This window comes from Rattus norvegicus, chromosome X, assembly GCF_021556685.1.
Source record: "Rattus norvegicus strain SHRSP/BbbUtx chromosome X, alternate assembly SHRSP_T2T, whole genome shotgun sequence".
NCBI classification, from domain to species: Eukaryota; Metazoa; Chordata; class Mammalia; order Rodentia; family Muridae; genus Rattus; species Rattus norvegicus.
Genome location: NC_141554.1, coordinates 65,617,220 through 65,638,033, shown reverse-complemented (window position 1 = coordinate 65,638,033; position 20,814 = coordinate 65,617,220). Strand labels below are relative to the sequence as shown.

General features: G+C 38.8%; 1 non-coding gene and 1 pseudogene across 1 annotated transcript; one reads left to right on the top strand and one right to left on the bottom strand.

Moving 5' to 3' along the window:
• The first annotated feature begins 1,866 nt into the window (after positions 1 to 1,866).
• Dppa4-ps1 (developmental pluripotency-associated 4, pseudogene 1) lies at positions 1,867 to 13,954 on the top strand (annotated as a pseudogene).
• A 5,247-nt stretch (positions 13,955 to 19,201) lies between these two features.
• LOC120099431 (U6 spliceosomal RNA) lies at positions 19,202 to 19,307 on the bottom strand. The gene has a single exon (XR_015647142.1). It is a non-coding gene; the product is annotated as a U6 spliceosomal RNA (small nuclear RNA).
• Positions 19,308 to 20,814: the final 1,507 nt, after the last annotated feature.

The window sequence follows — 20,814 nt, the reverse complement described above, 5'->3', positions numbered from 1 at the left end:
ACCTTGGCTTGATTTTCAGAAAAGAAACTATTTTAAAATTTGTAGCAAGTACAAATTTCAAGTAGTTTGAAGAATAGACCTCCTTATCTCTGATTTATTATCATCTAAGTAATTTGTGTCCCAAGATTCACTTATAGAAGCATATAGTATTTGATTATTATTGATCTTAGTGAAGGTAAGATGAAATCTTAAAAGATTTTTTCTTTTTAGATTAAGGTTATGTAAAAGGAGGTAAATTTATCACATGAAGAATTCTTTATAACTTTATATAAAGCATTCATTGCCATCATCATCTCACTATCTGTGTTGGAGGCAGGCAATGTAGATTCCATTCTTGACTCAGTGATGAAATGGATAAAATGATAGATTAAAACCTAGTTAATTACATACTAGTGAAGTTGGAGCAAAAACCCAGGCCTGTTGCCTTTTAACGCAATGTTCTTTCCACTAAACCACTTCACTATTTACTGTGTGCAGAGCATTGTATAACACAGTAGGAACTTGCAGTGAAATAATACTTACAGTAGTACTTATATTTAAATGCCACTTTAAATTCCCCCTCCCACAAACATTTATTTTCTGTATTGAAATTAGTATATATTAGATTATTCTTGTTCATGCTGTCTTGTTTAGTAGCTGTCAAGTGAATTTCCATACACTCGAGCTTTACATTGTAATCGATGTAACACAATTGGTATCTAGAGGAAAAGGCTTTTATCTATTAACACCTCCTTTATTAGTTCCATGTTCCATAAGAAATAGAGCCAACCCAGGAAACCTTTTTGCATTTCAGTCTTTGCCTTATAATTCAATATGCAGAGGATGCCTTGGACACTTCAAAAATCAAAACAAGGAAATAACTTCTTCATTTGGCCTTTTGATGTGTGTGCGTGGTATTATTTATTTATTTATTTATTTATTTATTTATTTATTTATTTATTTATAGACAGGGTTTCTCCATGGAGCCTTGGCTATCCTGGAGCTCACACAAAGACTGCCAAAGGAAGTTTTAGTGATACTAGGAAAAGTGTGTTTCCTTTCATGGGAAAGCTGTATAGTAGAGGCTGCTCTAATTTACCTAATTGGAAACTACGGAAACCAATGGAATGAATTTATCTGTATAATATATCTTACCATTTAGAAGCATAGAATGTAGTTTTCCAATTATAAAGCTATATGGACATTACAAAGGTATGGGAACTTCAGAATGTTGATAAAGATGCATGTCTCATATTAGTGTATTTCCTTCTAAGGAAAAATTTCTTCAAGAGTAATAATTTAGTCCACAGTTCATTATTGTTAGAATAAGAAGGGCACAGAGATATAATACACAACCTTCAAATGGATGGGGGTTTAAGCAGTACACTCATGCTTCAAGTCTGTCACAGACATGTTGAGTGCTTTGCTCCAAAGTGCCATTTCCTCAGCACTGTACTTAGGCTGATGTGGAGTTGTTATTTGGAAGTTGCTGTGGCCGAGAGGGAAAAAGCCCTTGAGGCTCTTATATGAGAAATTAAATGTTCTGGTCTGAAGTGACAGATCCCACTTCTACTTACAATTTATTGTCCAGAATTATTGCCCATGTGGTCAGGAAGCACAGTCCTACTGTCTGGTGAGATAATCAGGAAACTGCAAAAAAAATTTGGCAAACAATACCAATGACTACTACACATAAGTACTGAGATGATCTCTACTTTTTCTTTTTGTTTCCACTAAGATACATCACAAATGTAATTAAGGGGATGTGCCAGAGCATACATAAATACTGTCTTTTGTTGTATATTTAGATTATTTGAAAAATCTCAGTGTTATATGTGTTTTATTTTAAAAATGCCTTAGAAGGAGTATAAATAATTGTGTTGGAACATGTCTGTAATTCTAGTAATCAAGAAGGTGGGATCTGAGGAATATGAATTCCAGGTGAGCCTGCCTGACTTACACACTGAGAGGCTGTTTCAAGTAACATAAGAAAATAAACAAAAATACTGTAATTGCTGTCCCCCACAAACAAAAAAGAGGAAGAAAAAGAAAAACATATAAATAATTTCTCTTTCTTTCTTTCTTCCTTTCTTTCTTCCTTCCTTCCTTTCTTCCTTCCTTCCTTTCTTTCTTTCTTTCTTTCTTCCTTTCTTTCTTTTCTTACCCAGTTGCCTTTAGTTCAGGGAAAGACAAAATAGATTCTTACCACTTCTAAAACAAAACAATTTCAAATTGTTTTGAATTTTCATTTAGTTGTAATTTCATTTAGTTTTGCAGAAGATGGAATTCAAGAATATATATACATAATATTAATTACATAATAAGCAGCACTTCTATGTTTATTGGAAAGTCAATCACCTTATAGTCACCAGATGAGTCTTTCAGATTTTGTTCCCAGATTGTAGTACACAAACACAACTTGGATATAGGTTGGAGGCTTTTAAGTAGTCTAATTCTTTTTTTTTTTTGATTTTTTTTTATTAACTTGAGTATTTCTTATATACATTTCGAGTGTTATTCCCTTTCCCGGTTTCCGGGCAAACATCCCCCACCCCCCTCCCCTTCCTTATGGGTGTTCCCCTCCCAACCCTCCCCCCATTGCCGCCCTCCCCCCATAGACTAGTTCACTGGGGGTTCAGTCTTAGCAGGACCCAGGGCTTCCCCTTCCACTGGTGCTCTTACTAGGATATTCATTGCTACCTATGGGGTCAGAGTCCAGGGTCAGTCCATGTATAGTCTTTAGGTAGTGGCTTAGTCCCTGGAAGCTCTGGTTGCTTGGCATTGTTGTACTTTTGGGGTCTCGAGCCCCTTCAAGCTCTTCCAGTTCTTTCTCTGATTCCTTCAACGGGGATCCCGTTCTCAGTTCAGTGGTTTGCTGCTGGCATTCGCCTCTGTATTTGCTGTATTCTGGCTGTGTCTCTCAGGAGAGATCTACATCCGGCTCCTGTCGGCCTGCACTTCTTTGCTTCATCCATCTTGTCTAATTGGGTGGCTGTATATGTATGGGCCACATGTGGGGCAGGCTCTGAATGGGTGTTCCTTCAGTCTCTGTTTTAATCTTTGCCTCTCCCTTCCCTGCCAAGGGTATTCTTTTTCCTCATTTAAAGAAGGAGTGAAGCATTCACATTTTGATCATCCGTCTTGAGTTTCGTTTGTTCTAGGGATCTAGGGTAATTCAAGCATTTGGGCTAATAGCCACTTATCAATGAGTGCATACCATGTATGTCTTTCTGTGATTGGGTTAGCTCACTCAGGATGATATTTTCCAGTTCCAACCATTTGCCTACGAATTTCATTAACTCGTTGTCTTTGATAGCTGAGTAATATTCCATTGTGTAGATGTACCACATTTTCTGTATCCATTCCTCTGTTGAAGGGCATCTGGGTTCTTTCCATTTTCTGGCTATTATAAATAAGGCTGCGATGAACATAGTGGAGCACGTGTCTCTTTTATATGTTGAGGCATCTTTTGGGTATATGCCCAAGAGAGGTATAGCTGGATCCTCAGGCAGTTCAATGTCCAATTTTCTGAGGAACCTCCACACTGATTTCCAGAATGGTTTTACCAGTCTGCAATCCCACCAACAATGGAGGAGTGTTCCTCTTTCTCCACATCCTCGCCAGCATCTGCTGTCACCTGAGTTTTTGATCTTAGCCAATCGCACTGGTGTGAGGTGAAATCTCAGGGTTGTTTTGATTTGCATTTCCCTTATGACTAAAGATGTTGAACATTTCTTTAGGTGTTTCTCCGCCATTCGGCATTCCTCAGCTGTGAATTCTTTGTTTAGCTCTGAACCCCATTTTTTAATAGGGTTATTTGTTTCCCTGCGTTCTAACTTCTTGAGTTCTTTGTATATTTTGGATATAAGGCCTCTATCTGTTGTAGGATTGGTAAAGATCTTTTTCCAATCTGTTGGTTGCCGTTTTGTCCTAACCACACTGTCCTTTGCCTTACAGAAGCTTTGCAGTTTTATGAGATCCCATTTGTCGATTCTTGATCTTAGAGCATAAGCCATTGGTGTTTTGTTCAGGAAATTTTTTCCAGTGCCCATGTGTTCCAGATGCTTCCCTAGTTTTTCTTCTATTAGTTTGAGTGTGTCTGGTTTGATGTGGAGGTCCTTGATCCACTTGGACTTAAGCTTTGTACAGGGTGATAAGGATGGATCGATCTGCATTCTTCTACATGTTGCCCTCCAGTTGAACCAGCACCATTTGCTGAAAATGCTATCTTTTTTCCATTGGATGGTTTTGGCTCCTTTGTCAAAAATCAAGTGACCATAGGTGTGTGGGTTCATTTCTGGGTCTTCAATTCTATTCCATTGGTCTATCTGTCTGTCTCTGTACCAATACCATGCAGTTTTTATCACTATTGCTCTGTAATACTGCTTGAGTTCAGGGATAGTGATTCCCCCTGAAGTCCTTTTATTGTTGAGGATAGCTTTAGCTATCCTGGGTTTTTTGTTATTCCAGATGAATTTGCAAATTGTTCTGTCTAACTCATTGAAGAATTGGATTGGTATTTTGATGGGGATTGCCTTGAATCTCTAGATTGCTTTTGGTAAAATGGCCATTTTTACTATATTAATCCTGCCAATCCATGAGCATGGGAGATCTTTCCATCTTCTGAGGTCTTCTTCAATTTCTTTCCTCAGTGTCTTGAAGTTCTTATTGTACAGATCTTTTACTTGCTTGGTTAAAGTCACACCGAGGTACTTTATATTATTTGGGTCTATTATGAAGGGTGTCGTTTCCCTAATTTCTTTCTCGGCTTGTTTCTCTTTTGTATAGAGGAAGGCAACTGATTTATTTGAGTTAATTTTATACCCAGCCACTTTGCTGAAGTTGTTTATCAGCTTTAGTAGTTCTCTGGTGGAACTTTTGGGATCACTTAAATATACTATCATGTCATCTGCAAATAGTGATATTTTGACCTCTTCTTTTCCGATCCGTATCCCTTTGATCTCCTTTTGTTGTCTGATTGCTCTGGCTAGAACTTCAAGAACTATATTGAATAAGTAGGGAGAGAGTGGGCAGCCTTGTCTAGTCCCTGATTTTAGTGGGATTGCTTCGAGTTTCTCTCCATTTAGTTTAATGTTAGCAACTGGCTTGCTGTATATGGCTTTTACTATGTTTAGGTATGGGCCTTGAATTCCTATTCTTTCCAGGACTTTTATCATGAAGGGGTGTTGAATTTTGTCAAATGCTTTCTCAGCATCTAATGAAATGATCATGTGGTTCTGTTCTTTCAGTTTGTTTATATAATGGATCACGTTGATGGTTTTCCGTATATTAAACCATCCCTGCATGCCTGGGATGAAGCCTACTTGATCATGGTGGATGATTGTTTTGATGTGCTCTTGAATTCGGTTTGCCAGAATTTTATTGAGTATTTTTGCGTCGATATTCATAAGGGAAATTGGTCTGAAGTTCTCTTTCTTTGTTGTGTCTTTGTGTGGTTTAGGTATAAGAGTAATTGTGGCTTCGTAGAAGGAATTCGGTAGGGCTCCATCTGTTTCAATTTTGTGGAATAGTTTGGATAATATTGGTATGAGGTCTTCTATGAAGGTCTGATAGAATTCTGCACTAAACCCGTCTGGACCTGGGCTCTTTTTGGTTGGGAGACCTTTAATGACTGCTTCTATTTCCTTAGGAGTTATGGGGTTGTTTAACTGGTTTATCTGTTCCTGATTTAACTTCGATACCTGGTATCTGTCTAGGAAATTGTCCATTTCCTGTAGATTTTGAAATTTTGTTGAATATAGGTTTTTATAGTAAGATCTGATGATTTTTTAAATTTCCTCTGAATCTGTAGTTATGTCTCCCTTTTCATTTCTGATTTTGTTTATTTGGACACACTCTCTGTGTCCTCTCGTTAGTCTGGCTAAGGGTTTATCTATCTTGTTGATTTTCTCAAAGAACCAACTTTTGGTTCTGTTGATTCTTTCTATGGTCCTTTTTGTTTCTACTTGGTTGATTTCAGCTCTGAGTTTGATTATTTCCTGCCTTCTACTCCTCCTGGGTGTATTTGCTTCTTTTTGTTCTAGAGCTTTTAGGTGTGCTGTCAAGCTGCTGACATATGCTCTCTCCTGTTTCTTTCTGCAGGCACTCAGTGCTATGAGTTTTCCTCTTAGCACAGCTTTCATTGTGTCCCATAAGTTTGAGTATGTTGTATCTTTATTTTCATTAAATTCTAAAAAGTTTTTAATTTCTTTCTTTATTTCTTCCTTGACCAGGTTATCATTGAGTAGAGCATTGTTCAATTTCCACGTATATGTGGGCATTCTTCCCTTATTGTTATTGAAGACCAGTTTTAGGCCGTGGTGGTCCGATAGCACGCATGGGATTATTTCTATCTTTCTGTACCTGTTGAGGCCCGTTTTTTGACCAATTATATGGTCAATTTTGGAGAAAGTACCATGAGGAGCTGAGAAGAAGGTATATTCTTTTGCTTTAGGATAGAATGTTCTCTAAATATCCGTTAAGTCCATTTGGCTCATGACTTCTCTTAGTCTGTCTACATCACTGTTTAATTTCTGTTTCAATGATCTGTCCATTGATGAGAGTGGGTTGTTGAAATCTCCCACTATTATTGTGTGAGGTGCAATGTGTGTTTTGAGCTTTAGTAAGGTTTCTTTTACGTATGTAGGTGCCCTTGTATTTGGGGCATAGATATTTAGGATTGAGAGTTCATCTTGGTGGATTTTTCCTTTGATGAATATGAAGTGTCCTTCCTTATCTTTTTTGATGACTTTTAGTTGGAAATTGATTTTATTTGATATTAGAATGGCTACTCCAGCTTGCTTCTTCTGACCATTTGCTTGGAAAGTTGTTTTCCAGCCTTTCACTCTGAGGTAGTGTCTGTCTTTGTCTCTGAGGTGTGTTTCCTGTAGGCAGCAGAATGCAGGGTCCTCGTTGCGTATCCAGTTTGTTAATCTATGTCTTTTTATTGGGGAGTTGAGGCCATTGATATTGAGAGATATTAAGGAATAATGATTATTGTTTCCCTTTATATTCATATTTGGATGTGAGGTTATGTTTGTGTGCTTTCATTCTCTTTGTTTTGTTGCCAAGACGATTAGTTTCTTGCTTCTTCTAGGGTATAGCTTGCCTCCTTATGTTGGGCTTTACCATTTATTATCCTTTGTAGTGCTGGATTTGTAGAAAGATATTGTGTAAATTTGGTTTTGTCATGGAATATCTTGGTTTCTCCATCAATGTTAATTGAGAGTTTTGCTGGATACAGTAATCTGGGCTGGCATTTGTGTTCTCTTAGGGTCTGTATAACATCAGTCCAGGATCTTCTGGCCTTCATAGTTTCTGGCGAGAAGTCTGGTGTGATTCTGATAGGTCTCCCTTTATATGTTACTTGACCTTTTTCCCTTACTGCTTTTAATATTCTTTCTTTATTTTGTGCGTTTGGTGTTTTGACAATTATGTGACGGTAGGTGTTTCTTTTCTGGTCCAATCTATTTGGAGTTCTGTAGGCTTCTTGCATGTCTATGGGTATCTCTTTTTTTAGGTTAGGGAAGTTTTCTTCTATGATTTTGTTGAAGATATTTACTGGTCCTTTGAGCTGGGAGTCTTCACTCTCTTCTATACTTTTTATCCTTAGGTTTGATCTTCTCATTGAGTCCTGGATTTCCTGTATGTTTTGGACCAGTAGCTTTTTCTGCTTTACATTATCTTTGACAGTTGAGTCAATGATTTCTATGGAATCTTCTGCTCCTGAGATTCTCTCTTCCATCTCTTGTATTCTGTTGGTGAAGCTTGTATCTACAGCTCCTTGTCTCTTCTTTTGGTTTTCTATATCCAGGGTTGTTTCCATGTGTTCTTTCTTGATTGCTTCTATTTCCATTTTTAATTCCTTCAACTGTTTGAATGTGTTTTCCTGGAATTCTTTCAGGGATTTTTGCGATTCCTCTCTGTAGGCTTTTACTTGTTTATTAATGTTTTCCTGTGCTTCCCTAAGTGTGTTCAGGTCTTTCTTGAAGTCCTCCAGCATCATGATCAAGTATGATTTTGTAACTAGATCTTGCTTTTCTGGTGTGTTTGGATATTCCATGTTTGTTTTGGTGGGAGAATTGGGCTCCGATGATGGCATGTAGTCTTGGTTTCTGTTGCTTGGGTTCCTGCGCTTGCCTCTCGCCATCAGATTATCTCTAGTGTTACTTTGTTCTGCTATTTCTGACAGTGGCTAGACTGTCCTATAAGCCTGTGTGTCAGGAGTGCTGTAGACCTGTTTTCCTCTCTTTCAGTCAGTTATGGGGACAGAGTGTCCTGCTTTCTGGCGTGTAGTTTTTCCTCTCTACAGGTCTTCAGCTGTTCCTGTGGGCCTGTGTCTTGAGTTCACCAGGCAGCTTTCTTGCAGCAGAAAAGTTGGTCTTACCTGTGGTCCCGAGGCTCAAGTTCGCTCGTGGGGTGCTGCCCAGGGGCTCTCTGCAGCGGCAGCAACCAGGAAGACCTGTGCCGCCCCTTCCGGGAGCTTCAGTGCACCAGGGTTCCAGATGGTCTTTGGCTTTTTCCTCTGGCGTCCGAGATGTGTGTGCAGGGAGCAGTCTCTTCTGGTTTCCCAGGCCTGTCTGCCTCTCTGAAGGTTTAGCTCTCCCTCCCACGGGATTTGGGTGCAGAGAACTGTTTATCCGGTCTGTTTCCTTCAGGGTCCGGCGGTGTCTCTGGCAGGGGTCCTGCCGCTCCTGGGCCCTCCCCCACGGGAGCCCAGAGGCCTTATACAGTTTCCTCTTGGCCCAGGGATGTGGGCAGGGGTGAGCAGTGTTGGTGGTCTCTTCCGCTCTGCAGCCTCAGTAGTGCCCACCTGACCAGGCGGTTGGGTCTCTCTCTCACCGGGTCTCGGAGCAGAGAGCAAGTAGTCTAATTCTTATCTAAATAGAAACACTAATTTATTTAAGACAGCTTCAAATGATGTGCCAATATGACATGCTTATGTTTCACCATGTTTCTTTTCATTAGGGCCACAAGTTCTATGTGTTAACTAGAAAAGTATAGAGATACTTTTCACTGACAGCTCCCCAAAGATATTAAAATCAACCTTTATGATTTGCCTTTAATGTTGCTCACATACTCTGTTGATGCATTTTTAATATATTCTATTTTCCCAGTGAGTCACTTCAAAAAGAGTTTAGCATGAACTTTTCCAGAGTGAATGGCAAATCTTTGCTTTAGTAGTAGCTTTTCCTTTTAACTCTGAATTAGACTTTATGATATCTTATAAACATTTAATGTAGTGAGCATTTCTTGTGTGTGAACGTGGAAGTCTGCATAAATCTTTTGGGATACACACATACATTCTTACTATATTGTTTGCATAGTTTAGTGGCAAACTAAACTATCAACTATCTCCCTTAAAGATTCCTCCATCTAAAATGGTATCTCAAATTCCCAACCGACTCCATCCTCCTCCTACTAACATTTTCAAAATACAAGAAGCTCATCATAGATCATTCCTCATCATATTGAGTGATTTCTAAATGTTGAAATCTTGGAAGGATGTGTTCTTTTAATATGACTGTATTACTTATTTTATGATCAAGATCAAGAACTTTTCTTTCCACTAAACATACTTCTTTGTGAACTTTCATGTAGCCTAAAATGTGTTTTTCCTGTTTGTAAGTACATTTCTCCCTGAGGATTAATTCACCAGTACCATGACCAAGATTCCACTTCAGTACAAGGAGAATATGGTGGCAAAGTTTGAAAAACTTGGGATGATAATTATGGATAATTACACATGAGGAAATAACTCAAATATGTCCTTAAGTCTTTGAGGTATAGATGGAAGGTCTCCAATCGTTTCTATTATAGCACCATAAAGCTTACTGTCAGCATCACCCACAAGTGCCCTTTTCTTTGGTTAACATTTCCTCCTCCTCTTGCTAGTGGTCCTTACTCATACAGTTCTTATCACTGGAAAAGAAATGTAGAAAGACAAATGTTTGAATTCACATACTAATTTGGTGAGCTTGATGAAGACTTAAATGAATGTTTGTTTTGACATTAGTCTTTTAGGGTTGCCAAGCCATCTGTCTCATTCAGCAATGGCTTTATTATTTTTCATGCTTATTCTGCATTTTGTTGATAGATTTATTTAATAGATTTTAGGAGCCATTTGCCAATCTTACTATCTCTATCTCTTTCAAAAAGCACTCAATATGATGAGGAATGATCTATGATGATCTTCTTGTATTTTGAAAATGTTAGTAGGAGCAGGATGGAGTTGGTTGGGAATTTGAGATACCATTTTAGATGGAGACATCTTTAAGGAAGATAGTTGATAATTTAGTTTGGGACAGAGCTTTACAAAGCTTGTGTGAGCTTCAATTACTGGTGTTTCTACTTCTACGAGTAAGCTGCTAATAGTTTATTGGTATAGTGGCTTGTTTTAAGCCCCAAGTTCTTTCATAGTTACCTCAGTATATGCATCTAACTCAATGTTGGATCCTAGACTTAGAATATTTATCATTATTCTATAAAGGTCTTCAAAATATATTATACTAACATTTACTTATAGATTATCTAATTCCAAAAATTATTTAAGATAGATTACATGGGAGAAAATGGAAATCTAGAATCATTATGTGAGAGAAACTATCCCCATAGTTAGAGGTTAGAATCAGGAATTCAAAATTATGTAAGTAGTAGCATAAATTTGGAGGTAAGGGATCTGTGATGAACATTTGAAAACATCTATGAAACAGTAGTTCAATATTATTATTGAGATCAATTCAGTGAATTAACTAGAACTTTATTCATAGGTAGAAATGGGAGAACAAAGTGGAGGGGGGAATTTCCTCAAAGACATCAAATAGAACTTTAGTTCTCCCATTGAAAAAGTTTGGAGTGGGGAGGTTTCATCTAATCTTAAAATGGAAACTGCTGCACAGAAGAAGCAAGAAGCTAGAGCACAGAAGAGCTGGAGGAAGAAGTGCAATGCCAGTGTCTAGTCAACTAAGCATGTGTTCTGCAAAGACTAAAGCAACAGGGGAAAAAAAAACAAAAATAGTCAGAGAAAGATAATGGTTGTAAACCAGAGAAAAAAAGCACACAAAAGAGAAACAAGCCGAGAAAGAAATTAGGGAAATGACACCCTTCATAATAGACCCAAATAATATAAAGTACCTCGGTGTGACTTTAACAAAGCAAGTAAAAGATCTGTACAATAAGAACTTCAAGACACTGAAGAAGGAAATTGAAGAAGACCTCAGAAGATGGAAAGATCTCCCATGCTCATGGATTGGCAGGATTAATATAGTAAAAATGGCCATTTTACCAAAAGCAATCTACAGACTCAATGCAATCCCCATCAAAATACCAATCCAATTCTTCAAAGAGTTAGACAGAACAATTTGCAAATTCATCTGGAATAACAAAAAACCCAGGATAGCTAAAGCTCTCCTCAACAATAAAAGGACTTCAGGGGGAATCACTATCCCTGAACTCAAGCAGTATTACAGAGCAATAGTGATAAAAACTGCATGGTATTGGTACAGAGACAGACAGATAGACCAATGGAATAGAATTGAAGACCCAGAAATGAAACCACACACCTATGGTCACTTGATTTTTGACAAAGGAGCCAAAACCATCCAATGGAAAAAAGATAGCATTTTCAGCAAATGGTGCTGGTTCAACTGGAGGGCAACATGTAGAAGAATGCAGATCGATCCATCCTTATCACCCTGTACAAAGCTTAAGTCCAAGTGGATCAAGGACCTCCACATCAAACCAGACACACTCAAACTAATAGAAGAAAAACTAGGGAAGCATCTGGAACACATTGCACTGGAAAAAATTTCCTAAACAAAACACCAATGGCTTACGCTCTAAGATCAAGAATCGACAAATGGGATCTCATAAAACTGCAAAGCTTCTGTAAGGCAAAGGACAGTGTGGTTAGGACAAAACGGCAACCAACAGATTGGGAAAAGATCTTTACCAATCCTACAACAGATAGAGGCCTTATATCCAAAATATACAAAGAACTCAAGAAGTTAGACCGCAGGGAAACAAATAACCCTATTAAAAAATGGGGTTCAGAGCTAAACAAAGAATTCACAGCTGAGGAATGCCAAATGGCTGAGAAACACCTAAAGAAATGTTCAATATCTTTAGTCATAAGGGAAATGCAAATCAAAACAACCCTGAGATTTCACCTCACACCAGTGAGAATGGCTATGATCAAAAACTCAGGGGACAACAGATGCTGGCGAGGATGTGGAGAAAGAGGAACACTCCTCCATTGTTGATGGGATTGCAAACTGGTACAACCATTCTGGAAATCAGTCTGGAGGATCCTCAGAAAATTGGACATTGAACTGCCTGAGGATCCAGCTATACCTCTCTTGGGCATATACCCAAAAGATGCCCCAACATATAAAAAAGACACGTGCTCCACTATGTTCATTGCAGCCTTATTTATAATAGCCAGAAGCTGGAAAGAACCCAGATGCCCTTCAACAGAGGAATGGATACAGAAAATGTGGTACATCTACACAATGGAATATTACTCAGCTATCAAAAACAACGAGTTTATGAAATTCGTAGGCAAATGGTTGGAACTGGAAAACATCATCCTGAGTGAGCTAACCCAATCACAGAAAGACATACATGGTATGCACTCATTGATAAGTGGCTATTAGCCCAAATGCTTGAATTACCCTAGATGCCTAGAACAAATGAAACTCAAGACGGATGATCAAAATGTGAATGCTTCACTCCTTCTTTAAAAGGGGAACAAGAATACCCTTGGCATGGAATAGAGAGGCAAAGATTAAAACAGAGACTGAAGGAACACCCATTCAGAGCCTGCCCCACATGTGGCCCATACATATACAGCCACCCAATTAGACAAGATGGATGAAGCAAAGAAGTGCAGGCCGACAGGAGCCGGATGTAGATCGCTTCTGAGAGACACAGCCAGAATACAGCAAATACAGAGGCGAATGGCAGCAGCAAACCACTGAACTGAGAACAGGACCCCCGTTGAAGGAATCAGAGAAAGAACTGGAAGAGCTTGAAGGGGCTCGAGACCCCATATGTACAACAATGCTAAGCAACCAGAGCTTCCAGGGACTAAGCCACTACCTAAAGACTATACATGGACTGACCCTGGACTCTGACCTCATAGGTAGCAATGAATATCCTAGTAAGAGCACCAGTGGAAGGAGAAGCCCTGGGTCCTGCTAAGACTGAACCCCCAGTGAACTAGACTGGTGGGGGGAGGGCGGCAATGGGGGGAGGGTCGGGAGGGGAACACCCATAAGGAAGGGGAGGGGGGAGGGGGATGTTTGCCCGGATACCGGGAAAGGGAATAACACTCGAAATGTATATAAGAAATACTCAAGTTAATAAAATAAAAAAAAATAAAAAAAAGGAAAAAAAAGGAAAAAAAAAGGAAAAAAAAAAAAAGCACAAGATACTGAGATTCCAGGACACATTCATAGGAAGCCCGAGTTGAATAATATTCCTGATTCAGCCAAAGAGGCCACCTCTCAAAAAATAAAGGCAGAGTGGGGGAAAGAGTCTCAGGTAATAGTTCCCTCAGAGATTGTCACTGTACCAGAGAAGCAGATACCTGCTCTCACTGATCCTCCTATGCTCTACAAGGAAATCAGCACCACAGTGGTGACTACATCTGCCTCCAAGGCAATGTTGGAATCTTGGGCCAGAACTGCAGTCAATGCTAAGAATCTGTTCTAGGCAGGGTAGTCCAAGGCAATATTGGAGACCTATGGGGAAATGTGGTGTGTTCATGGGACAAGCCTTCCTGTGACCTCAAGTGGTTGGATTTGGCTGTAGTTACCATGCTGAACAAGCCTGGGTACCCAATTAGAAAGGGAAAGTGATTGCCCTCTTCCTGCTTCCTACCTGCACATTTCTATCCCGACACCTGGAGGACACCATGCTGTGCCCCAAGTGTATTCATAGGAACAAGGTCTTAACTAAGAGCCTCGAAGGATAAAAGACAGATCTCTTAAGTTTGGGCTAGCTGCGGGCATCACTCACTCTTGTGAGTGTGATCGACAGTGCTGCAGCTGACACTGAGATGGATGGAAATCCACATCTATGCTTTTGAAGGTGTTCATCTTACCAAGAAATTATGGGATATTGGAAGTTAGTTGATGCTTAAGTAAAAGCCAGTGAGGCCACCAAAATTTCCACCTCTGCTCGTTGTGATGACTGAACATTGGGAGTGGCCTCCTACTCTTGCATAAAGATAAAAACGTGCCCTATGTGTTTTGTTGCAAGTAGGTCCTGGGGCAGGAATACACCATCTCCAGATACAACAGTTGCTTGTCCTGTCACCAGCACAATGGGGTCACAGCCAGTTTGATTGTCAACTGTAAAGACTTAGCTTGCGCCTGTAGCCTCTGTGTGTCCTCTTCCCTGGGTTATAGTGTGTTGTTAGTGTTTAGTACTTGGGTTTGTTTTCTGCTGTTGTAAAGTATTACACCACCACCACCACCACCCCCCCCCAAAAAAAAAGAAAGAAAGAAAAGAAAAGAAAAGAAAAATTTTGGAGTGATGGAGAGTTCTTTTCCTCTTCACTATCTTTGTTTTGGGAAGCATTTTTTTGTCAAGTGTGATACTACTGTGGTTTGAAATTTGCCTCAAATCCAAATATTTCTCAGTCATCTGCTTTTATGGGGGTGTTAGGGGAAAATGATTTAGGCTTACAACCCAAAAGATAAGAGAAATGATTTTAAACCAAGAGACTATTTCTGGGAAGGTTAGCTGCCCGTGAGTATCTTACCAAGATAATTTTGAGAGCTACAGATTATTGTAAGGATAGGATTGGGAAGATAGGAAAAAGGAGTCGCTAGAGATGCAAAAAAAGCAATGTAAATAGAAGGAAATAGAGGCTAGGGAGGTGGCTTAGTGGGCAAGAATGCTTAGCACAGAATCTTGAGGACTTGAGTTTGGAGCCCTAGCACTCACATTTCAAAAGCCTGATACGCTACATATGACTGCCCATACCTGTAACTTCAGTGCCAAGCCAGAGACAGGAGGATAACTTGGACTTAAAGCCATCATATAGGTAAGAAAAGCCGACTCTCTAGCTTCTGTCTTAAGGAGATAAAGTGAAGAGTTGTAGAAGACACCTAATGTCCTCTGTCTTTCCCATGTGTACAGGAGTGCACACACGATGGAAGCATACAATGCACACATAAATACCACACACTTATCCATACACAAAAGGGGAATGTCTAGAGGAACAGAATGTGGTTATTTTGTCTGTTAACAATCTGGCTAGATAAACCTGAAGAATTCCATATATATATATATATATAGTACGTCCATTTTTATTGCTGCTCTAATCACAAGAGCTAGGAAATGGAATCAGCCTTAGATGGCCATCAAATGATAAGTAGAAAGTGGAAACATGGCACAAAACAAGTGGAATTATAATCACTACCAATGAAAAAGGATATTATAGAAGTTTTAGGAAAATGTATATATAGTATTATATTGAGTAAGGCAATGCAGGCAAGGAAGGCAGATGTTCTTTCTTATATGAATATCCTCATTTCAAGGTTTTTAAAATTTGACAGTCAGTTGGAGTCAGCATTTGAAGAGCCCCAAACTTTTGAAATAAGCCATCAGGGGAGGCATTGTGATGATGTGGATATTAAAATACCTGGGCTATAAAAGTATGGGAGAGCCAAATGATGGTGACCTATGCCTGTAATCCTAGTATGTGGGAAGCAGAGATAGAAGAATCTCTGTGAGTTTGAGGCCAGCCTGGTCTACAGAAGGAATTCCAGGACAGTTAGGACTACAGAGAGAAATCCTGTCTTGAAAATCAAAAAAGGAGTGTCAGTGAATATTATATGTAGAAAGGTTTAAACAGAGATGTGACAGGATAGTGGGAATAGGTGGAATAAGGGAGAAACTTAAGGATGTATTAAAAATATAGAAATTACTACTTTGTAAGCTAGGAAAAATGTAATTCAACAACAGCTTGGAATATAATTATGTATTGGTGCAAAATGCTGCTTCCGGAAACCATCATTTGTAAATGGAAATCCCAGTACAGGATATCTTCCTGTGCATTGTTAATTATAGACCCCCCCACTCCAAATAACGAAGGGTATTGTTCTTATTTTCCCACAAGAACTAGAAGGTTGCTGATGATATCATAGTCTTTGGTTTCAGGGACACTGAAACAAAAATCAAGCTGGAACTAAGCTGGGAGCTTCCTCCCTGCTGGCTAGTGTTTATAGCATCAGAAAGTGCTATTTAGATAGTTAGTGGAGAAAAATCATTAACATTCTTACCCAGCTGTGGTCTCTAAAGCTATAATACTGCTATTCCAGAAAAGATATGCCTACTGGTAGAATAGTGACATTACTGTTTTGAAACTAAACAACTGTTTTCTGATTGGATTTGAAATTCATTCCCTGACAGGGCACCTTAGATATTGAAAATTCAGACAAAAACCTATGGCTACATCTGAAATCAACTAAAACCAAAGCATTTGGGAACACCTTTGAGTGATTTTCTTGATTGGATCATTTGAGGTTGGAAGATGCACACTAAATTTGGGTCACATTTTCTAGTAGCACGTGTACGCGTGCGTGTGCGTGTGCATGCAGACACACACACACACACACACACACACACACACACAAAGAGAGAGAGGGGGAGTATAGTTCTGTTCCTCTAGAGAGCCTTGACTTTATGAGGAAGGAGTTCGGAGGGACAGTAATAGGGATGGTAAATATGATCGCAATTAATTGCATTTTACATAGTATGGAATTGTCTAAAAATAAACAACATTGATGGCAAACAAATAAAAATCTACCCAATTTAGCTCTTTGAATACTTCCCTAGAACCTCTGCTATACAACTGTGGGTCAAATAGACCAAATATTTCCTCACTTTATGGAACTAGTGTGGCTCCTTAGAGGTCAGTGTGGCTCTACACTATAACCATTATTTACATTAAAACCAAGTGTGACTGTGTTTTAATTCTAGCAGTCTTTAAATTGGCAAGTAACGTGAGAATTGCTGGCCACCTAACCATTCAAAGACTACATTGGTTATCTGGTTCTGTGTAATTGTGGCAGCCCTTAAATTGGAAGAATACCCTAACCGGAAAGAGTATCATCAAATTTGTACTATTTACCTCCTTCTTTTCAATGTGTAAGATGTAGCTAACCTGCTTAATGTATGATTGCACTTAGAATATCAGCCTAACAACTCAATACCTGATGGGTAAAGAACATTAAAGTTTTGACAGAATGAATAGCTCAGTACTACATGGATCCTCCCAAGAACTGCCCTGGACATGACCACCATTGTGAGTCCAGTGGGAGAGCTGGAGGCTTCATGATTTGTTGGGTGGTGTACCAGCGCCATGCCAAATGTAGTTTGTGGATTTCTGAGAAGAGCAGCGCTTACATTGCTTGAGGCTGTATTTGACAGATTCGATTCTATAGGTTTTACTCTTTTTTTTTTTAATAGGTTTTACTCTTGCATTGTGGTTTTATTTTTTTATTTCTATTGCAGCTGGAAGTATACACAGAACATAAAGTGAATAAATAAATAAAATTTAAAAAAGGAAAAAGAAAACTAATGTAGTATATTTAAAAAAGAGCTGTTTAAGATGAAGAGATGAATAAAGACTGTCATTTTGGAAATTGTGGGGAAAAAATTAAAGTAAGTGTCATAATTTGGCAGACCTAAGCAGTACTTCAAGGACTGGGATCTTGAAATAATCTGGTGTGCCATGTAGCTTGTTGTTAACTCTGTAAATATATACACAAGATTATAAATATGTGTGTGTGTGTGTGTGTGTGTGTGTGTGTGTGTGTGTGTGTGTGAATGTTTTTATCTATACCCTCTTCTTACAGAATTATCGAGTCAGGAAAGACATACATCATAATACAGTGAAAAATATATTAAAATTATTCTAGACTCTTTTGGTTTCATGCTCTATTCTATTTGTGTCGACAGCTATGATTCTATACCTGAGACATTAAAGTAAAGAAGGAAGTCCTACTGGACGGCTGAAAACTCTACTGGAACAAATATCTGGAATCCTCATTTATGTAGCTCTAAAAGTAAAGATTCAGTCACATGTTTACTATTTTGTAGCGTCTTGGTTAAAGCTTTGATAGACAACCAACAATAAGACAGAAAGAACTTTTCGGCAGTCTTCAAGCTCTTCAGATGTTGAGCACACATCCTGAGTAAAATCCAAGGATAATCATAGTTTTGAGGAATTATGAATTATTCCATGTGAAGGTGGGGTTTCTGAAGAATGTAGAGGGCAGTTTCAACAGAGCACTCAATCAAAGGTTTTTCAAAGTTGACTTTGATAAATAATAAGGTCCTTACTATTCTTAGTTTAATCTGTCAATTTTATTCCTTCTGGGGTCTGTTCTCTTTTCTGGTCTTGATCCTAGAGACTAACCACCAAGGCCATCATCACTATAGCTTCTATCACTAGCCACTCTTGTATTAGATTTGGCCAATGGCAGGCAACTGGAAGAAGCTGGAGTCTTAGAAAAGAAATGGCAGACTTGTTATTTCCTGTTGTCTTCCACCTGGGGCCCATGGTTTTGTTTTTGGGTCATCTTTCACGATCACAGCCCATGCCAGGAAAATCCTCCTCTACAGCTCTATATCTCTCTGGCTCCCAGGAGGTACTGTCATTTCCTTCTCAGGTATCGCCAGTTTTGTGTTTAAGGTTTCCCATTATGACTAACATATGGGCATTTCATGAGCTTCCACGGATTCCCTTTATTTGTCTTTTACCCTTTTGTAAGTCTCTTGAATCATTTGCCACGTATTTTGTTGTTGTCCCTCCAACACACCCCGAGGTCTTGATGGTAGAAAATGTGAAGCATTTGTTAAAGATCATTCTGTGGAAGCTTCTGAAAATTTCACCCAACTCCTGAATTTTTGCTCTCTACATCACAGACCTTCCTGTTTCTTCTCTTTCAGGAAGTTCTTGGGGAAAAGTCTTTAAAAATTGAGCAGCCATGAATGTATTAATTTTTTCTCTAGGCTCTGGCTGGATGTTCTGTCCATGGTAATAAAGCTCTGAAAGGAGAAATACATTCTGGAGAGTCCTGTCTCCTCCAGCTGCAGATGTGACAGGGAGAATGAGGCTAAGTAAAGACGATGATAAACAAGCTAAATGCCCTGGGATGAGCAACAAAGATTTGTGGATGGATTCCTTGAGTTTCTTTTATAAAAAAGAAATACGAAACGATTCATGAATTTGCATGTCATGCTTGCAATAAGGGCCATGCTAATCTGGGTAATCATTCCAATTTTAGTGTATGTGCTGCCAAAGCAAGCATTCCTGGAGTTCTTTTACCTAGCTTAGTTTTTTCAATTAAGAAAACTGAAGTATACTTTACATATAGTGAAATTTGCTTTGCTAGACTATATCTCTGTGGGGTTTCACAAACACATACAATCATACAACTTCCGCCACAATAAAGATACAAAACAGTTTTATTTGCTTCTAAATAACTCCTGCCAGCTGCCCATTTGTGCTCTGCCTTACCCACCTCCCCGTGCCTGTATTGCCTGTTAAACTCATAGTCTCTTTTCCAGCCTCACAATTTTGCCTTACCAAGAGTATCATGTGAATGGAATCCTACAGTATGCATCTTTGAGGTGTACCTTTCACCTTGTAGTCTAATACAGTGCTTCTCAACCTTTCTAATGCTATGACCCTTTAATACAGTTCCTCATGTTGTGATGACTCCTTCCTCCCAACCATCATTATTTTCATTGCTACTTTATAACTGAATTTGCTACTGCTATGAAACAAAATGTAAATGGTTTTGAAGTTAGAGTTTTGCCAAAGGGGTCACAGGTTAACTCACAGGTTGAAAACCAGAGGTCTGTCAGATTCATCCACCCATTTGTTTGTATCAGTAGATTATTCCTAGTTATTACTGACCAGTATTTTAATCCATTTATGCAAACTATTTTATCCATTCTCCATCCGCCAGCAAGGGAAATTTTAGTTATTTCTATTTTGCAGATATTGCAAAGAAAGTTATTGCCGTCGTCCATGGTCAGATTTTTATGTGAACATTAATTTTCATTTCTCCTGGGAGTGGGATGCCAGTATCATGATGAGTTTAAAACTATGAGAAACTGTCAAATGATTTTTCTAAAATGTCTGTACTATTTCGTATCCCAACTTTTTCCCACAAGGGAATCATATTAGGTGTTTTATTTATAAGTATCAGCAGACATTAGATCCATACAAATAAACATTTTCTCAAATGCGCTCCAAATCAATAATCTGATTAAAGAAGCTTTATAGTTCTTTGATCTTTTGCATTTGGAGCTTCTTAACCTTATCTCATTTTGTCTTTGAAAAGACAGACTTACATCTATAAAGAGGACTTTTTGGACCCACAGGACACAGAGACCTAAGAAGACATGGATGAAATAATGAAAAACAGGTAATGAGTTTTTGAACATAAATGTCTATTACCGTACATTATTATCCTAGCAGAAGTAATCTAATAACTAGGAATGTCATAAACCTCTGAGTTCTTATCACTCTAGGAGATACAATAGGAATCTAATTGGGCTGGCGGTGAGATAAGGCCCCCTTGCCATTAGTGCATGGCTGCATTATTAGTTGTTATGCAGGTGATGCTCAACTTTTCTTTTTTTAAGTTTGGAGCAGCCTATTGATTTTGCTGTTGTTGAACTCCAAGTCCAGAGAAATGGATAGTGCATGTTAACAGCAAACCACAACAATCTCCCCTTCCTGAGACCTGCTGCTGCTTGCTGTGTAGGGGGCAGCTGCCTGGTAGATGTGAATAATTGATTTTTCAG